The sequence below is a fragment of the Ranitomeya variabilis genome, chromosome 1, assembly GCF_051348905.1.
Source record: "Ranitomeya variabilis isolate aRanVar5 chromosome 1, aRanVar5.hap1, whole genome shotgun sequence".
Lineage (NCBI taxonomy): Eukaryota > Metazoa > Chordata > Amphibia > Anura > Dendrobatidae > Ranitomeya > Ranitomeya variabilis.
Window position 1 is genome coordinate 614721003 of NC_135232.1, and position 6673 is coordinate 614727675.

The window sequence follows — 6673 nt, forward strand, 5'->3', positions numbered from 1 at the left end:
GGTAACCAGGGTAAATATCGGGTTATTAAGCGTGGCCCTGCGCTTAGTAACCCGATATTTACCCTGGTTACAAGTGAACACATCACTTGATTGGTGTGTCACACACACCGATCCAGCGATGACAGCGGGTGATCAGCAACTAAATAAAGTTCTGGACTTCTAGCTCCGACCAGCGATATCACAGCGGGATCCAGATCGCTGCTGCGTGTCAAACACAACGAGATCGCTATCCAGGACGCTGCAACGTCACGGATCGTCGTCGTTCTCGCTGCAAAGTCGCTTAGTGTGAAGGTACCTTTAGGGAGGAGGGAAATGAGGGGACAATCTTGAGGTAAGCACACAGAAACAACTTTGCTCTGGTTTTTCAATGTCTTTTTAAAAATGTGGTGCCCAGAACTGGACACAGTATTCCAGATCAGGCCTGACCAATGAGGAGTAGATGGGGATAATTACTTCACATGATCTAGACTCTATGCTTCTCTTAATAAATCCTAGAACTATGTTTGCCTTTTTTTGCTGCTGCATCACACTATTGACTCATCACACTGTGGACTCATGTGCAGTCTGTGATCTATTAGTATACCCAAGTTTTTTTCACATGTGCTGTTGCTCAGTTCTATTCCTCCCATTCTATAGATTTTTTTTTTTCTTACCCAGGTGTAGACTATTGCCTTTTTCCCTGTCAAATACCATTCTATTAGTCGCTGCCCATTGTTCAAGCTTATCTAGATCCTTCTGAATCCTTTCTCTATCTTCTCTAGTGTTAGCTATCCCTCCTAGCTTTGCATCGTCTGCAAATTTGATTAGTTTACCTTCAATTCCCTTATCTAGATCATTTATAGAGCCTTGTGGTACCCCACTTGAAACACTTTTCCAATTGGATATATGGAACCATTTATCACTACTCTTTGAGTTTGATCACTGAGCAAGTTATGAATCCTCCTAACCGTAGCCTTGTCAATCCCATAGTTGGTCATTTTTTCAGTAAGGATAGTATGAGATACTTTATCAAATGCCCTGCTGAAGTTGAGATATAATATATCTACCGCATTTCCCTTATCCACACAATCAGTGATTCCATCATAGAGGGAAATAAGATTAGTCTGGCATAACTTGTTTGCTACAAACCCATTTGGCTCCGATTAATTACTGTATTCTTATCCAAGTACTTACATACTGTACATGCTGTTTAATAATTTGTTCAAGTATCTTTCCTGTTATAGAAGTAAGGCTCACTGGCCTGTAATTTCCTGGATTCGTCTTCTTTCCTTTATTAAAGATAGGGACATTTGCCCTTCTCCAATCATCTGGGAGTTCTCCCGTTTTCCAGGATTTTTCAAAGTTTCTGGCTAGTGGTTCTGCATTTTCCTCCGCTAACTCTTCCAGTGCCCTAGGATGTAATTCATCTGGACCAGGAGATTTAAATTCATTTAAATTAGCTAAGTGTTCCCTCACAATCTCTCTGTTTGTAGATAGCGTGTATTTTTCTATTCCTTCAATGGCACCGTGAAGATCAGTTGATATTACAATTGTTTTCTCAGAGAACACAGATGCAAAATAGGAACTCAAAAGTTTGGCCTTCTCAACATAATTTTTGACCACTTCACCCTTTCATCCTGTAAAAATCCTATAGCATCTTTGACTTTTCTTTTCCTTTTGGCATGCCACCAGAATCTTTTTTTTTTTTTTTTTTTTTTTTTTACTGCTACTAGTCTCCCTTGCAAGCCCTACTTCATTACTGGCTTTAGCTCTTCTAACGCTTGCCCTGCATTCCCTGCAGACAGCATTCTTTCCATTTAATATAATTTTTTTTTTTTTTTACTAAGTTTTACTCATTTCTGTGTTCATCCATCCTAGTCTCTTTAAATGCTTCCAATTCTTCCTTCTGGTCGGGATTGTTACAGATTGTGCGTTGAGAATTTCATTTAGCAAATTCTCCCATCTTTCTTGGCCATTTCTGCCCTTCAGAACATCCAGCAGCCATTGGACCTTTCCTACCCTCTTTAGGAGTCCATTAAAATCTGCCCTTTCTGAAGTCCAACCTTAAAGTCTGAGTCCCTCACAAGGATGGCATGATCGCTGCCTCCTTAATTTCCAGCCACCTTTACTTCCTCAAACATTTCCTCCCTGTTGGTAACAATTAAGTCCAAGATTGCAGATTCTCTTGTTCTGTCTTCTACCTTTTGAAAGATAATGTCAGCGAGAGAAGATAAGAATTTATTTTTGCCTATTATCTTTGCCTGAGATTCCCAACAAATATCAAATATATACATGAAGATCATGGGAGATTTTAACTGTGTCATACTTTTTTGAGAACAGAGACATCTGACCTAATCATCTCCCGCCTTGACTACTGCAACCTCCTGCTCTGTGGCCTCCCCTCTAAAACTCTCGCAAACCTCCAATCTATTCTAAACTCTGCTGCCAGACTAATCCACCTGTCCCCCTGCTATTCCCTGGCCTCTCCCCTCTGTCAATCCCTGCATTGGCTCCCCATTACACAAAGACTCCAGTTCGAAACCCTAACCATGACATACAAAGCCATCCACAGCCTGTGTCCTGCATACATCTGTGACCGCGTCTCCCGTTACTTACCGGCACGCAACCTCCGATCCTCACAAGATCTCCTTCTATACTCCCTTCTCATCTCCTCTTCCCACAATCGCATACAAGATTTCTGCCGCACATCACCCCTACTTGAACTCTCTACCCCAACATATCAGACTCCCGCCTACCATGTAAACTTTCAAAAAGAACCTGCAGACCCACCTCTTCCGGACAAGCCTATAACCTGCAGTAACCACTGATCGACCAAACCGCTGCACAACCAGCTCTACCCTCGCCTACTGTATCCTCACCCATCCCTTGTAGATTGTGATCCATACCGGGCAGGGTCCTCTCCTCCTGTACCAGTCATGACTTGTATCGTTTAAGATTAATGTACTTGTTTTTATTATGTAGACCCCTCCTCACATATAAAGCACCATGGAATAAATGGCGCTATAATAATAAATAATCTGATGCAAATAGTTCATCCATATCTTCAGTCTGTCCAGGTGGCCTATAGTAAACACCTGCAATAGTGTTCTTTCTTTTCTTCTGGCTGTGTAATCTTACCCAAACAGTTTCTGCAGAGCTACCATTCTCTGAAGCTTGGATCTTTGTTGAGATATATTCGTTATCCTAACATACAGCACTACACCTCCCCACTCTTGTTAATTGCTTTTCTAATAAATACAGTAAGTTGTATCCTTCAAAAGTTTGTATTCCAATCATGTGCATCATCCTAAGTTTCAGTGATGCCTATGACATCATATCTCTCTTCCTTTGTTCGCTGCTACGATTCTCCTTGTTTCCCATGTTCTGTGAATTTGCATAGACACATTTTAGTTTATAGTCCGTTTCTCTTGCTCCTCTATTTTCATTCAGAAATTGTGGTTTTTGTTCTTTATTTCCACGTTTAAATAGCAGGGTTCTCAAAAGAATTCATTAGCTGCATACTTTTCCTGGCTGTATATTTCCCATGCCATATTGCTCTAGTATAAAGCTCTCCTGATGAGTGTAGCAAGGCGCCTAACAAATAGGTCACATCTTACGAAAACACATATCTCTAGCAAAGAGTTCATCATACAGGTAATTCACTCCATGGTCAAGAAAATCAAAACATTGCTCACGGCACCATCGACGTAGCCAGTTGTTCACATGTAGAATCCGTTCAATCTCCTTAGTCCATGTCCATCCACTGGGAGGATGAGTGAGAAATCTACCTGTGCTCCTAGTTGCTTCACTTTCTGGCCTAGGTCTTCAAAGTCTCTGCCTATAGTTTCCAGGTCCTCTTTTTGCTGTGTCATTTGTTTCTATGTGTATTAGGAGACATGGGTAGTTGTCCATAGCACCGAGTAGTCATGATACCCTATCAGACACATTTGATCTAGGCACCTGGAAGACAGCACACTTCTCGTGAGGTAATGTCTGGTCGGCAGAGAGCGCCTTCTGATCCTCTCAGTAGGGAATCCCCCACGACCACCACTCACTCATTTTCTTTTTCACCACAGCGTTTCTTTTTCTCCCTTAAGAGGCTTCTAATTTCTTACTGGGGCGTTCTTTGTGGGCAAAGCACTTTTTTGATGCACATTTTCATAGTTGTCCTCTGAGAGCCTGGTAGCGGTTCTTCAGCGGTGTGGGTACCGACTGCCTCTTCATCCTCCTGCTTCTTTGGGGCACATGCTTCCATTTCTCCTCTTCTGCAGGTGCATTGAAAAGTTGCTTCTCGTGGAACTTTCTGAATAGTTATTTCTACTCTGTCGTTAGCTTCTGCAGGAACACTGAAAAGTTCTTCTCTTGCAACATTCTGAAGAGAAGATTCGCTCTGTCAAGGAAATCCTCATCTTTTTTGAGCTTCAGTGTAACTACGCTCTCTTGAAGACACTGCACCTTTTCCTCTAACAGTCTCACACCTTGCGTTTCGAGCACGTAAAATATGTAATTTCCTATGACAAGTCAGTAAACATATAGCACACATTGCAGCACACCATATGGGTAATCTCCTTCTCCATGTTGAAAAAACAAAATTCTGTGGAATCGCCGTAAAGATTTGCACGCCATTAGGTTTGATGATTTCACCCAAGCAGCTCGATCCAGCTCCACCCAAAGATTCGCATACTCATGGCGACTCTTCAGTCCTCCCGCAATGCACCAGTAATATGCAAATTAATCCCTCCAGCTTCCATTCATGGTTCAGAGGGGCAGTGCTACCATTCTAAAGAGTCATGGGGCAGTGCTACCATTCTAAAGAGTCATGGGACGGAGATTCACCTTCCAACAAGACAATGACCCAAAGCATACTGCTAAAGCAACACTCGTGGTTTAAGGGGAAACGTGTAAATAATTTGGAGGAGTGGCCTGGTCAAAGCTCAGACCTTAATCCAACTGAGAATCTGTGGTCAGACTTGAAGATTGCTGTTCACCAGAGGAAACCATCTAACTTGAAGGAGCTGGAGCAGTTTTGCCTTGAGGAATGGCCAAAAATCCTAGTGGCAAGATATAGAAAGCTCAGAGACTTATTCAAAGCAACTTGCAGCTGTAAATGTAGCAAAAGGAGGCTCTACAAAGTACTGACTTAAGGGGGGGGGGGGATTGAATAGTTATGCACACTGAAGTTTACAGTTATTTTGTCCTATTTGTTGTTTGCTTCATAATAAAAAGAAAACTAAATGTTCACAGTTGTAGGCATGTTCTTTACATGAACTGATGCAAACCCTCAAAAGAAGAAGAAGAAAAAAAAAAACACAAATTCCAGGCTGTGATGTAGTAAAACATGAACAATGCTGAAGGGGAAAATACTTTTGCAAGCAACTGTATAACATTACATATAAGAGGCATTTTCTAAATCCCAATCAAACTGAATAAATAATATCTTGAGACATAATCGTGCAAAAAAAAAAAAAATAGTGCCTTTTGGTGCATAGCTATTACACAAGAGATTCTTCTGCTCTTGTGTAATAATTTAACGCCCTTTGAAGCGCCATCATCAGCACCCGATGAAAGTAGACAAGTGCCGGGGTTCACTGCACCTGGAGGTGGGGAATGGGGTTAATTGGCTCAGATTTACATTTAAGTCAATTGGACTTATGCATATAAATAGGCTGCAAGCGCCCCCTAGTGGTCGCTTTCTTTAAAGAAAGCTAGACAGTACATTTTGAAGTTATGGGAAATTTTTAACTCTTTGCACATTGGTAACTTTTTTAATACATTTAGATTGTTCGCTCTTGGAACAGTAGCACTTTTGATTTTGTCTGTCTTTGTTCAGAGTCTGCACTTTACACATACTTAAGTGAAATTATTTACCAGTTCTGTCCCAAACCACATTAAATCCACTGTCTGAGCTTTCATGAGGTGGAAAACAACATTTCTCCCTCGCAGCGTCTCCGCTAAGGGAGCACAATGGCCGGATCTTATGGAAAAGGTCAGTGGGGAACACAGGAACAGGTAAAAGAAAACGAGGCGGGTAAGTATAGGAGGTAAAAACCGGCAAGACTCAATGCTTAAAGGGAACCTGTCACCCCCCCATTCGTTTCAAACTAAAAGAGCCACCTTGTGCAGCAATAATGCTGCATTCTGACAAGGTGGCTCTTTTAGTTCTGGGTGCTGTAAATAGAGAAATAATCCGTTTTTTAATTTGTCAGAAATACCTTGTCTTCAGTCAAGGAGGCCGGCGTTTCCCCCCTGCTTCAGACACCACACAGCCGTCACTCAAGTCTTCTTGGCGCCGGGCGCCGCCTCCTCACTGCTGTTTTGAAATCAGCCGGCGCCTGCGCTCTTTTGTCCTGTCTGGTGCAGGCGCAGTGAGCGCTGCCCGTCTTTCCTCATATGCAGCCCAGCTGACTGCGCCTGCGCGGCCGCCCCGCTTGTGAATCCCAGCCCCGCAGTGAGAATAAATCAGAAGACACTGCGGGGCTGGGAATCACAAGCAGGGCGGCCGCACAGGCGCAGTCACCGAGACTGCATATGAGGAAAGACGGCCAGCGCTCACTGCGCCTGCACCAGGCAGGGGAAAAGAGCGCAGGCGCCGACTATTTTCAAAACAGCGCTGAGGAGGAGGCGGCGCCCGGCGCCAAGAAGATGTGAGTGACGGCTGTGTGGCGTCTGAAGCAGGGGGGGAAACGCCTGCCTC